Source organism: Pan troglodytes, chromosome 3, assembly GCF_028858775.2.
Source record: "Pan troglodytes isolate AG18354 chromosome 3, NHGRI_mPanTro3-v2.0_pri, whole genome shotgun sequence".
Classification (NCBI taxonomy): Eukaryota; Metazoa; Chordata; class Mammalia; order Primates; family Hominidae; genus Pan; species Pan troglodytes.
Window position 1 is genome coordinate 71,157,759 of NC_072401.2, and position 13,940 is coordinate 71,171,698.

A 13,940-nucleotide genomic window follows, 5' to 3' on the forward strand; every position below is an offset into this window, starting at 1 on the left:
GATATATGATTTATAAACATTTTCTCTGTGGCTTTTTCTTTCACTTTCTTGATGATCTACCTTGAAGCACAAAGGCTTTTAATTTTGAAGAAATTCAATTTATCAATATTTTATTTTGTCCCTAGTGCTTTTAGTGTCAGATCTGAGAAACAACTGACTAACACATTGTCATGAAGATTTACTTTCATGTTTTCTTCAAAGACTATTATGGTTTTAGATCTTATATTTAGGGTTATGATCCATTTAAAATTATTTTCTGGTATAGTAAGTAACGGTACAAATTCATTCTTCTACATGTAGATATCTAGTTGCCCCTTGTAACATTTGTGGGTATAAAACTATTCTTTCCCCCATTGAATTACCTTGGCACTGCTTCTAAAATTAATTGACCAAAAATATAAGGGTTTATTTTTAGACTCTCCATTTTATTTCATCAATCTGTATCAACAAGATATATTCAATAATTTTGAACTCTCCAAAATTATTAAATATATTCCATCCGAAAATATTTTTGTACTCTTCATTTTATACCACTGTCTACACATATGCTAATGCCACATTCACATGCATACTTCTGCTTTGAAGACAAATTTTAATTTATGAATTATGAGTCCTCCAATTTTGTCCTTCTTTTTTACTATAATTTTGGCTCTTCTGTATCCCTGGCATTTCCATATAAATTTTAAAATCAACTTGTCAGTAACTACAAAAAAGAAAGCTGGAAATTTAATAGGGATTGTTTTGAATATGTAGATCAATTTGCAAGTATTGTTTTGTTAACAATATTACATCTTCTCTTTAATGAACAGGCATTTCTTACCATTTACTTGGGTCTTTACTTCTTTTTATTATTATTATTATTATACTTTAAGTTTCAGGATACATGTGCACAACATGCAGGTTTGTTACATATTTATACATGTGCCATGTTGGTGTGCTGCACCCATTAACTCATCATTTAGCATTAGGTATATCTCCTAATGCTATCCCTCCCCCATCCCCCCACCCCATGACAGGCCCCGGTGTGTGATGTTCCCCTTCCTGTGTCCATGTGTTCTCATTGTTCAATTCCCATCTATGAGTGAGAACATGTGGTGTTTGGTTTTTTGTCCTTGTGATAGTTTGCTGAGGATGATGCTTTCTCTAGAACTCATCATTTTTTATGGCTGCATAGTATTCCATGGTGTATATCTGCCACATTTTCTTAATCCAGTCTATCATTGTTGGACACTTGGGTTGGTTTCAAGTCCTTGCTATTGTGAATAGTGCCGCAATAAACATACGTGTGCATGTGTCTTTATAGCAGCATGATTTATAATCCTTTGGGTCTTTACTTCTTTTCACAAATATTTTATAGTTTTCAGACTATCTACAAATCTTGCACTTACTTCTCCTGCTAAATTTACCCCTAATTACTAAATTTCTTTTCTAATTTTTAAATTTATTCCTTTTCCTAAATTTATTCCTATAAACTGAAAGAGTTTATAGTGTATATTCACTTTTAATCTTGATAATATTCAGATACTGGCTTTTAATGTTAAATTTATATCTGGACTCTTGAACATACATATACATAAATACATACACTCACTGTTATTACCTCATATTTATTAACATTTCTCAGCAAGATACATGGAAAATTTATTTGAAGAAGGAACTGAATCAAGAATAAATTCAATTAAACCATTAAACCCTATTTTGGGACAGTTGAAGATAATAGGTTAAGCATGGCAGCTGTTGATACCTAGCTTTGAGAAATTTAAAGATTGAAATTAGTAATTAGTAATTTGTACATTATTCAATTTATGGAATTATTTATTTATTAGAATATAAATATAGCTGTTACTGTTTTGTAATAATGTTTTGTGTGAAAAAGGAGGATAAGTGATTAGACCAAAATATTCAGAAGAGAAATGAGGAAAATGGGAGTCAATTTTGCATCCTTTAATGTGGTAAGCAGAAAAAAAATGCCTCCCCAATAAATATTAATTTTCTAATCCATGGAACAAGTGAATATTGTCTTCTGTGGAGAAAGAGTTAATACTACTCTATGTATGGCAAGATGTGATTATGCAAATGACCTTGAGAGAAGGAGATTGTCTAGGTGGTCCTTAAATCCTAAATCCAATGACAAGTGTCCTTATCAGAAATAGAAGAGACCGGGCGTGGTGGCTCATGCCTGTAATCCCAGCACTTGGGGAGGACCAGGCGGCTGGATCACCTGAGGTCAGCAGTTCGAAAGCAGCCTAGCCAACATGGTGAAACCCCGTCTCTACTAAAAATACAAAAATTAGCCGGGCATGGTGGTGGTTGCCTGTAATCCCAGTTACTTGGGAGGCTGAGGCAGAAGAATCGCTTGAACTCAGGAGGCGGAGGTTGCAGTGAGCCAAGATGGTGCCAATGTACTCCAGCCTGGGTTACAAGAGTGAAACTCCATCAAAAAAAAAGAGAGAGAGAGAGAAAGAGTGAGAGAGAGAGAAAAAAAGAAGGAAGGAAGAAAGGAAGGAAGGAAGGAAGGAAAAAAGAAAGAAAGAAAGAAAAAGAAAGAAAGAGACAGAGAGAGGAAGGAAGGAAGGAAAGAAAAGGAAAGAAAGAAAAGAGAAGAGAATAAGACACAAAAATGAGAAGACAATATGAGGACAGGGGCAGAGAGTTAAGTAATATGCCATTAGCCAGCCACCAGCAACAGGAAAAAGCAGGAAAAGTATCTTCTCTGGAGCTTCTAGAGGAAGTACGGTCCTGCCAACATCTTCATTTTAGAATTTTATCCTTTGGAGCTGAAAGAGGATATGTTTCATTGTTTTAAACCAACAAGTTTGTGGTAATTTCTCACAGCAGTGCTAAGAAATGAATACATTTCCTCTCAGAAATAATTGATCTGGCCTTTAATATTTCTGGTTTTAGATTTATCTTAGCTATTTAAAATATTTTTATGGAGTATGTAGTCAAAGTATTAAATTAATCATTTAAACCTTACCAAGGAGATTTTAGCATTTTAAATTATAAATATGATTTCTCTAGAATAAGTTTCTATGTTTTGCTAAAATATAGCTTAATTCAAAATTTGCAAGAACACAATACATATGTGTGGTTACCAATGAAAAATTAAGAATATAGGAGAGGCTTTGTTACGTATATTAAATACAGAATATTATAAATTTAAGGCCAATTTACACTTTAATTTTCCCTGGTAGTTCCTAGCCCAAAACGTAATTATGAGACATTGTACTACTGTGATATGTCACAAAACAATCAACAGATTTAATTCTTCAATGTGTATATAAATTGAAAGGGACAATTTAAATTTGCTCAGACATTTACAAATAACTGTAATATCCACTGGAGCAATTCTATTGCCAGAGTAAATGTGTTTTACCTTATATTACCTTTCCATGTAGAATGAGATAATTGCCAAAATCACTCTGCAAGTATAAAACTAGGTTTTATATCTCAGAATTGCATAGTAATTGTAGACTCATAATAAAGAAAAGCCATATAAAAATCTCAGATAACATACACAACATGAACATGCCTCTCTATTAAAAGCTTATCACCAGGGGCTCATTGTAAGATTCTCTGTTACGCGCAAAAACTAAGTCTTAGATTACAGACATGGGAAGCATGTGGAAAAGATACCAAGTTAATTCACTTGAAGGCATTTTATTTGATGCCAGAGCAGTTTATTAATTCCTAAACCAATCTGAACTTTATAATACTTTTTTCTGTTATAAGCTAGCTTCAAGTTAATAGATAATGTATTCATTCCCATTCATAATTCCACTTCATCATGTGAGAAAAGCATATACCACAAAATGTTTACTGCATTTTTATGAAGACTCTTACAGATTAACTTAACAACAGAAACTTATTATTGGTTAGGCTAAGCGCTAGTTCTTTCCTTATGTAGGCCATCCACAAGCCTATTTTGCCATGAATGGAAATGACCCATTTGCTATCTTTAAGTCAAGTATTTTGTCTTCATCTTTCTTATAGGTCCATAACCTAGCACTGTGCCCACTTCAAGGCAGATGCTGACATTAAAGTGGGCTGAATATTGAATAGTTTGCTTGCTGCTCTTTCAAAACACATTTTATTAATAATATTTTTTGCAGTTTACAGTTAAGAACTTGGTGTTCGAAGACAAGTCACTTTGGTTCATCTCTAACCTTCACCACCTACTTTTCAGTCTCATATTTCCCTCTTGAGAAAGTTGTGATAATAATACCTGTTTTACAGGGATGTGATTAAAGTAAAATGAGATGATGTATGTAGAGGTTTCAGCACAGATAGGTTTCCCTTAAACGTTAAAGCCTCAACATAAAATGTACCATTTACCATTTACATGTTTTAAAATGACAGAGCACTTCACTCTTAAAATATCTGTTTCAATAACATTGGGAGCATTGAATTCATAAGTTAATTCTAAGATTCTTTGAAGTAGGATTTTTCTTGATATTAACAAGAGATGTCAAGGATAAGTTTTCACGCAACTTCCCTGTGGCTGACTGACACAACTGAAGACATCATTAACTGAGAGATAGTCTGTTTTCACAGAAGTTAAAATAAAAAAAAATTTTTAATGAATTTATGAAATAGTATGAATATAACTGGCTTTTCTCTAGGAAAAAAAATGTATTTAAAAAAAACTGTTGACTTTGCCCTCTGGCATGTCACCTGATTTATGCCCATGGAACTGAAGGTCTTGCTCACCTTTAATGACCCTCCACTGACTTTGCCTGAACATTCTTCCCTTTTCCATTAGTCCACATCACTATATTCACCCTCTCAAGCTCATGCCAATGTTTAAAACACTTCTATTCTTTGGACTTCTGCTCTAGTTTTTATTATTTTTTTTTAAAGAAAAATATCATTCCTTCCAGATATCAAGGCAGGGCTTCATGGCAGACCAGTGGAGTAAAACATTTAAGATATAAATTGACAACCTATCCAGGCTGTCACATGACCCACCTTCATGTAAACTAATTAACAAAATGGATATTTCTTCATTTTCTCACCACCTTTTGAGGCCCAACTTTGACAAATTTCTAGCAAATTGTATTTAAAACATTTATTGGAAAATACACCATTTATTTCTTTAAATACTGTAGTAACATATGCATAAGGTAAAAATTCAAATATATAAGAATTTAAGTATGGTACTGTATCACTTACCAAAAGGGATATGTTCTGAGAAATGCATTGAAAGGTGGTTTTGTTGTGTGAACATCACAGAATGTACTTACACAAGCCTACATGGTGTAGCCTACTACACTCCCAAGCCATACGGTGGAGCCTATTGTTCTTAGGCTACAAACCTATACAGCATGTTACTATACCGACTATTGTATACAATTTTAAAGCAGTGATATTTGAGTATCCACACATATCTAAACATAAAAAGATGCAGTAAAAATATAGTATAAACTATTTAAAAAATGATGCACCTGTATAGAACACTTACCATGAATGGATCTTGCAGGACTAAAAGTTGCTCTGGGTAAGTCAGTGAGTGAGTGGTGACTGAAGGTGAAGTCCTTGAACACTAGCATACAGTACTGTAGACTTATCAACAATGTACCCTTGGGCTGGGCGTGGTGGCTCACACCTGTAATCCCAGCACTTTGGGAGGCTGAGGGGGCAGATCACAAGGTCAGGAGATTGACATCACCCTGGCTAACACGGTGAAAACCCGTCTCTACTAAAAATACAAAAAAATTAGCCGGGCGTGGTGGCACGCACCTGTAGTCTCAGCTACTCAGGAGGCTGAGGCAGGAGAATAGCTTGAATCCAGGATGTGGAGGTTGCAGTGAGCAGAGATCACAGCACTGCACTTCAGCCTGGGTGACAAAGTGAGACCAAAAAAAAAAAGAAAAAAAAGTACCCTTAGGTTATACTAAATTTATTTGAAATATTTTCTTTCTTTAATAATGAATGAAGCTTAGTTTACTCTAACTTTTTACTTTATGAACTTTTTAATTTTTTCACTATTTTGTAATAACAGCTTAAAGCACACACATTGTATAGATGTAAAAAATATTTTTTCTTCCCTATTGTGTAAGCTTTTTTCTATTTAAAATTGTTTTTTAATTTTACTTTTTAAACTTTTTTGCTAAGAGTTAGGACACATACACATATTAGCCTATTCCTACACAGGGTCAAGATCATCAATATTACCATCTTCCACCTCCACATCTTGTCCCAGTGGAAGGTCTTCAGGGGCAATAAAATAAAGCTATCATCTCCTATAACAATGATTCTTCTGGAGTAAGTCCTGAAGAATTTACTGAGACTATTTTATTGTTAACTTTTTATATTTATAATTAAAAGGAGTATACTGTAAAATAATATTAAAAGTGTAATAAATACACAACAGTAATTTATTATCAGGTATTGTGTACTGTACTTGCTAATACTTTTTCCTGCTATAAGCTAGCTTCAAGTTAATAATATATTCATTTCTACTTTATTATCAATTATTGTGTACAGTACACAAATTATTATCAATAATTCATAATAAAATAGGCTTGTTTAATATCACCACAAACACGTGAGTAATGCATTGTGCTATGACATTATGATGCCTACTTTGTCAATAGACAATAGGAATTTTTCAGCTCCACTGTAATCATATGAGACCATCATCAAATATACGGTCTATCATTGACCTAAATGTTGTTATGTGGTACCTGCCTGACTGTACAATGCTAAATATTTTTCCTGTTTCACAGTCCCATTCTCCAATGCAAATTAACTTTAAATGTTATGGTGCATATTTCTAGATAACTGTCAGTCTGTTGCTGTCATCCTTTCTTTCTGTGTCTTTCATATGCATATCATCTTTCAGAAGAAATATTTTTATATTTGTGAATCGCATAATATGCTTATTTATGTTTAGTACTTTTCTTCCTTTTTATTTATTTATTTATTTTTTTGAGATGGAGTTTCGCTGTTTCGCCCAGGCTGGAATGAACTGGCGTGATCTCGGCTCACTGCAACCTCTGCCTCCTGGGTTCAGGCGATTCTCCTGCCTCAGCCTCCTGAGTAGCTGGGATTACACGTGCCTGCCACCACTCCTGGCAAATTTTTGTATTTTTAGTAGAGACAGGGTTTCACCATGTTGGCCCGGCTGATCTTGAATTTCTGACCTCAGGGGATCCACTCGCCTAGGCCTCCCAAAGTGCTAGGATTACAGGCGTGAGCCACTGTGCCCGGCCTTTTCTTCCCTTTGTTAAAAAATACTACATTAGAGACTTTTCTCATAAATTTATATCACTGTTTGTAAAGGTTTTGTAATATTTCATAGTATGGCAGCTATACTCATCATAATATATTTAACTCTTGGATTGCTTACTAATTTTTTCCTTTTAAATGATGTGCTGAAATGGAAATTTTTGACTACATATCTTTGGCTATATATGCAAGCACTACTGTAGGAGAGAGTACTAGTAATGAAATTATTGGTCAAATGATGTGTTTACTGAAAACTTTGATATAGTGTCTATCAGCCTTTATAAAGATAATGCAAATTTATATCTCCAACAAAGAGTATGTGAATATTGATTTCTAACACTCTTAGCAATACCATACATGAACATTACTTTTATTGCTATAGTTTTCTTGGTCACTTAATTTAAAATAAAATCTGTTTTCAAGAATGTCTATTTTTATTTCTGGGGTCATTCTACTTCTTTATATGCTTATGTTATATTATTTCTTCTGAGAACTGACTTTACTTTTATTACACAAATTTTCTAATGTTATTTGCTTTTATTTTGGAAGATATTTACACAGGAGGACTTCAAAAATTTGTGGAAAATTGAATTAAAGGAGAAAAATTAAAATTGTAAAATTTATTTCTCATTATAAGTTTCATCAAGTTCAAGACACTTTTGTAGGTGATAGTACCATTAATTTCATCCATCCATCTCAAAAGAATTGCAGGTCTTGGGAATTTAACCACGTCAATGGTTCATTACATTATTAACTAAAGAAAAATGGGTTTCCTTTAGAGATTGTTTTTAATATCAGGAAACAAAAAGAAGTCAGAAGGAGCCAAATCAGGACTTTAAGGTATAAATATAATGATTTCCCATGAAAATTCTCATAAAATTGACCTTGTTTGAAGAGAGGAGTGAGCAGGAACATTGTCATGGTGGAGAAGGGCTCTTGGTAAAGCTTTCCTGGGTGCTTTTCTCCTAAAGCTACGGCTGACTTTCTCAAAACACTCTCATAATAAACAGATGTTATCATTCTTTGGCCTTCCAGAAAATCAATAAGCAAAATGCATTGTGTATCCCTTAAAACTGCTGCCTTGACCTTTGTTCTTGACTGGTCTGTTTTTGCTTTACCTGGACCAATCTCACCTCTTGGTAATTATTTCTTTGCTTGTGCTTTGCCTTCAGAATAGTCTGGGTAAAGCCATGTTTTATCACCTGTTCCAATTCTTTGAAAAAATGCTTTATAATAATTGTTATCCCACTTGTTCAAAATTTCCACTGAAAGCTCTACTGTTGTCTACAGCTGACTGGGCACAATGGTTTTGGCACCCATCAAGTATAAAGTTTGCTCAAGTGTAATTTTTAGTCAAGTGGTGTAATCTGAACCAATTAAGATGTCTATATTGTTTACTATCATTTGAGCTGTTAATTGTTGGTCCTCTTCAATTAAGGCATGAACAAGATGATTTTTTTTCTCACAAATTAGTGTGGATGGTCTGCAGCTATTGACTTCATTTTCAACATTGTTTTATCCTGTAAAACAAGTTACCCATTTTTAAACTGCTGATTTCTTTGGGGCATTATGTCCATAAATTTTTGTAAAGCATCAATAATTTCACTTTCCTTCCATTCAAGCTTCACTATAAATTTGATGTTTGTTCTTTCTTCAATTTTAGCAGAATTCATGTTACTCTGATGGGGCTTTTTTCAAACTGATGTCTTATCTTTCTTATTACCTCAAATGGATATGAGGTTTAAAATTGGTGGCCTATAATTATAAACCTGCCTTAACAGGTTTAACACTTATAGTAAAGTATTTCAGAATCAAGTCTTGTTTTTCTTGTTGCTTCTAGCAAAAAAAAAAAAAAAAAAAAAAGTAACTTCAAATAATTTAGAAATCTCATCATTAAATTACGCTCTTCTCAAGATTTACCACCTTGATTTGCTTTATTTCAATGTATCAGTCATGTCCTCATCTAGGATTACCAACCATACTGTTTTGCAGATCATGTTCAAACATGTTATAACAAGTTTATATGAATTTATTTTGCTGCAAAAAAAATTAAAATCCATGCATAGTTTTCACATATTATGCATTTTTCATAAACATTTCCAAGATTCCTCATGTATGTATCTAGCGATGTTTTCCATTTCTTTAGAATAGAGCAGAATATCCAGAGAAATATCACTTATTGCCCATCTATTATGAGTAAAGACCTGTGCTAGATTCTACTGAATTATTTTTATTTCCTTTAACAACTTTAGGAGGGTAAAATTATTAATTTTCATTTTATACATAACAACTAAATCTCAAAGATTTAGCTAAAAGAAGCTAATTAATGTATCTAAGATTAGAGATAGAAAGTGATTGATAACCATGATCTATTTAGATAAAGGGTAAGGATAGAGTCACCAGTCATCCTTGTTTTTGCCTAGGAGTTTCCTAATTTTAGCACTGAAAGAACTCTGTCCAGGAAATTTCCTCAGTCTCAAGAAAAACAGCATGGTTGGTAAACTTAGATTAATGCATGACTGCTAAGCTGAAATAAAGCAAATAAAGGTAGCAAATCTTGAGAAAAGCATAATTTGAAGATGGGATTTCTAAATTATTTAAAGTTATTTCTTTTTCTGGAAGCAACAAGAAGAAGAAATGACTGAAATACTTCACTGGAAATGTGAAAATTTTATAGTAGGTAGCTAGACAAACATGAGCAGGGCAGGAGAAGGTCCACTACCCCAGGAATGTCCCCTACCCCAGGTGATAGGTGGTTGTTAAACTAAGATAATCATTGGTCACAGGTGGTGCCAGGGAAAGGCAGTCTCCCAATAGAAACAATACACCTTAAGCTGGTGATCAGCAGCTTCCCAATAAGATCTCAGAAGTTCGGCGAGCAGGCTCAAGCATGTGCACTGAGAGGCAAAATGGCAGAGTTTAACTGATATTTGACCTTCCTCTAGGAACAACTGATTGGTAAGGGAAAAACGCCTCAAATGAGCATGAACACGATTTTAGTAAACACACTGCACATGCGGTCCCTCCCAAGTGCTGGCAGGCCACTGTGCATGTGGACAGCCTGCCCAAAGGAAAAATCAAGGGAGGAGAAACACAAACCCCGGGATCATACCAATGTATAAACTCCAAGTCAAGGTTCGTATGGAGCCGTTGGATCTCTCAAGTAGCCCTCTTGGCCCTCTTCCAAGTGTACTTTACTTCCTTTTCCTGCTCTAAAACGTTTTGATAAGCTTTCATTCCTGCTCCAAAATCTGTCTTGGTCTCTCACTCTGCCTTATACCCTTCAGCTGAATTATTTTGTACAAGGAGGCAAGACTCAAGTTGCTACAGACCCATACGGATTCATCACTGCTAACAAAATCAGTTGAGGCAGGTTTATAATTGTAGGCCACCAAATCACTTCCATAGCAGAAAACTTATTCTATCCAGAAATAACAATGATCTGACAATGAAACAATCATTATAAAAAACCTTGTGTGTAATAAAGTCAAGTAAACCTGTAAGCTAGGCTCAGTGTAATCAACTGTTAAAAAGCAGAATAATTCTGACATAAAGTATTTTAATAATGGTTGTTGAAATGTGATTATCTTGGCATGGTTGTCATGGATTGAGTTTCCCTCAATATTTTTTCTTTCCTTTTGAAGATTTTTGTCTATAAAATATATTGTCACTCTGCTAATTTTTTCTTGCATTTTTTAATCTTCTCTAATGGGAGACAGGAGCATAGAAAACATTAAATGGATAATAAGCAAGTGTTTTCTAATAGTTTGAAAAATTTCACTATGCATATCTCATAAATATAACTCATAACAAAAGCACAAGCATATGGCTCAATTTTATTTTTTCAGTAACCTGAGAAATATGGCATTGCCTCTCATTACCAGGTCTCTTTGGGCTTCAGAAAAAAAAAAATAGACATTTTCTTGTTATTTCATCCCACCAATTTTAACATCAATTATTTCATCCCACCAATTTTAACATCAATAATTGCTTTAAAAAGATGAATAATAAAGTTAACAGAATTAATAGTACAAATACTATTGTGTATAGAAGTTGTCTTAAAGTGAAAGTTAATATAATCACCCTACTGTTGTATTCTTTGATTTCTGTGTTTTTTTTAATTACTTTGATAAATTCATTTTGCTCATGTAGGGGCCAAGGGAAAAAACTCCTTTATCCTGATAAAGTTCATTGAAAAATCAACTGTCAAAGGTAGTTTAAAATGAAGAATGGCATACAAATTTATTAATGTGTACATGAGAGAGATTCATAGAGTAATTAGTCAATATCCCAATGGGTCCCAAATTATATATTCTTATTTCAGAGGGGAGGGAAGGAATGCAGAACATAGGTAATTCTGTGGAGAGGAAATAAATTATTACCAGAGAGAATGAAAGCATCTAGAAATGGAGTTTAACTTGTAAATTGTTCTCTTTAGAAATTGAATGAGTTTGAGACAGACATTATCTTGTGAAAAGATCTGTCCAGGTGTCATTCTATTCCTGCCTTCTTTTGTGCAATAGATAATGAAATAAAAGGGAAAGGAAGAAAAAAACAAGTGTCTTCCTTGGTGAGTTCCTCTGGTCTTTATGTAGATGGGGAAAAGATTCTGCCAAAGTCTGTTGATCTCCAAGTGCTTTTAATTTCAAATACTCATTATACCATGGAGCCATATTTGAGGCTAAAGTTCCCGGCACTACTTTATTCACCCTATCTGAAATTTTCCTAGAAGTTTCACACATAAAAGACTTAATTCATTACTGTGGAAAGATTTGGATTAGAGGTTCTTAGAAAAAAAAAAAAAAAAAAAAAAAAAAACCTAGGCATAAGAAGGGAAAAAAATGGAATAGAAGACAAGAACAAATTTAAGTGTATTATCTCATATCTGCTTGAATCAGTCTCCTAGTGCTGAGAATACATCAGTTTGGCTGAACAGCTGTGTCCCATCCAGGAGGTGACATTGTAGATGGGCTAGCCCTTTATATATCATGCAGGCAAACAGATGTTTTATAAGAAGCAATTCTATGGAAACAGAAGGAAACCGAAAGTTAATGTTTGGACTAGTATATAAACTAGTTTTTGTAGAGTTTCTGAAATCTCTTCAGATTGCAGTGGTAATTTGAAAGATTTTTCTTGAACTGTAGTTTGAATCAGATGTTCAAATAAACTTCTTGAGTAGTTCACACATCAACAGGCATGAAGGCTGTTTATATATAAGCTGTTGTAGTGATCTCTGCTAAGTTTATATTAAGTTGTCTAGCTTTAGTTTGCAGGGCTTCAGAAAAATCAAAGTTTTAATTTCTAGGGATTTCATGTGAGAAAACTGGGAGGAAATTTTGAACACATTAGTTTGGACATTTGTACCCAGGAAAGAATTCAGCCCAAATTATAGGCAAAGAATACAACTCAAAAACAATGATTAGGACTAGAATCTAATAATAGGTGTAATTTAGTTGTTTTTTTTTTCCAAAACATAATATTTCTCCCTCCAGTCCCATTTTTTCACCACATATTAATACCAATTTATTTTTGAAATAAGCTTTAGTTTTATTATACTTGGTCTGATTTTTTTTAATAAAGTACATCAAAAATAGTAATTGAACATATAGACTGTTTTCAACCGGCTTTTCTAGAACTTTTTCATAAGAAATACCAGATTAGACTTTTAGAAGCCCCTCAAGGCCAAAAATCCAAGAGAAATTTTTGCCACTAGATTGTGCCTGTGATATCTATTCAAACTGGGTGAATTCCATTTATCTCGAGGTCACAAAAAAATCTTAAGTTTCTAAAATATCTTGCAGATCTTAGGAGTGTTAACAAGTGACATTCTTTACACACCACAAGGTCAGGAATCTTGTAAGGAAACCATGTAGACAAGGTGCCAGGCCAGTCTTTTAAAGGAGACTTTTATCAGCTCTATAAGTCAAATTCAGTTTCTCAAAGCAATTTGTTCATATCTGAAAATATGTCATTCAGGTCAAAGCCTTGGTAAAATAACCAGCATTTTCAATTGTGTTCTATTACAAAAGAAAACATATTCTTATTGAACTTATACAGATAACTATATTGCCATAAAATAAAGATAATCCCTGATAGTTTCTGTGTTCTGGAGAATTCAGGTAGAGAGAGAAAGGTAAATATTTCAGTTTTGCTCACAAGAGCATACTTTGTCCAAATTGCTGTAACTATTAATAGCTCAAATATAATAAGTTTCTTGACTCTGGAAAACAAAAGATAGAGCGAATCATCAATGTTTCAAGCAAAAAGAGTCATAATCATTTTAGATCTCTACCAGTTCAACTTCATGTAATTAACTATAGTTTTACTTGATGTAGTTAGCAATTTTCATAAACACATCAGCTTTTTAATTAGTTTTGAAAGCTTCTACCTAGTCCAATAGTATGGTCTCTAAAGTTATCAAAAACCTGTACTCAGGAATAATTATCAGGGTCTTTTCCATGAATTTCCTTGAAGAAGATACAAATTTTGGATTATGGATAATTATAAACCACTTTGTGAGAAGAATCAAAGTAAAGGAATAGTTGTATGTCGACAAGACTTAGAATAACCTTGGCGAAAGACACAATTGACGAGGAAATTAAGTTATTTGTATGGCATACAATAATTTCACATAATAATTATAATTATGACTGATAACATATACCAATATGTATATGAATTTTGGGAACCTCATACAATTTTGGAAGACA